Below are 597 nucleotides of genomic sequence, written 5' to 3'. Positions count from 1 at the left end.
AAGAGGATAGGATGAGGACGAGGATCAGGATAGGATGAGGAGGAGGATGAGGAAGAGGATGAGGATGAAGAGGAGGGTAGGATGAGGATAGGGATGAGGATGAGTATGAGGATGGGATGAGGAAGAGGATGAGGATAGGATGCCGACGAGCATAGGATGAGGATGAGGATAGGATGAGGAATTGGAGGAGGAGGATGAGGAAGAGGATAGGATGAGGAAGAGGATGAGGATAGGATGCCGACGAGCATAGGATGAGGATGAGGATGAGGATGAGGATGAGGATGAGGATGAGGATGAGGATGAGGATGAGGATGAGGATGAGGATGAGGATGAGGATGAGGATGAGGATGAGGATGAGGATGAGGATGAGGATGAGGATGAGGATGAGGATGAGGATGAGGATGAGGATGAGGATGGGATGAGGAAGAGGATGAGGATAGGATGAGGAATTGGAGGAGGAGGATGAGGAAGAGGATAGGATGAGGATGAGGATGAGGATGAGGATATGATGAGAGCGAGGACGAGGACGAAGATGAAGCTGAGGATGAGGATGGCGATGAGGATGAGGAAGAGGATAGGATGTGGATGAGGATAGGA

This window comes from Lupinus angustifolius, chromosome LG10 (genome assembly GCF_001865875.1).
Source record: "Lupinus angustifolius cultivar Tanjil chromosome LG10, LupAngTanjil_v1.0, whole genome shotgun sequence".
Classification (NCBI taxonomy): domain Eukaryota; kingdom Viridiplantae; phylum Streptophyta; class Magnoliopsida; order Fabales; family Fabaceae; genus Lupinus; species Lupinus angustifolius.
The sequence above is the reverse complement of the archived record's forward strand: the minus strand, read 5'-3'. Positions refer to the sequence as shown.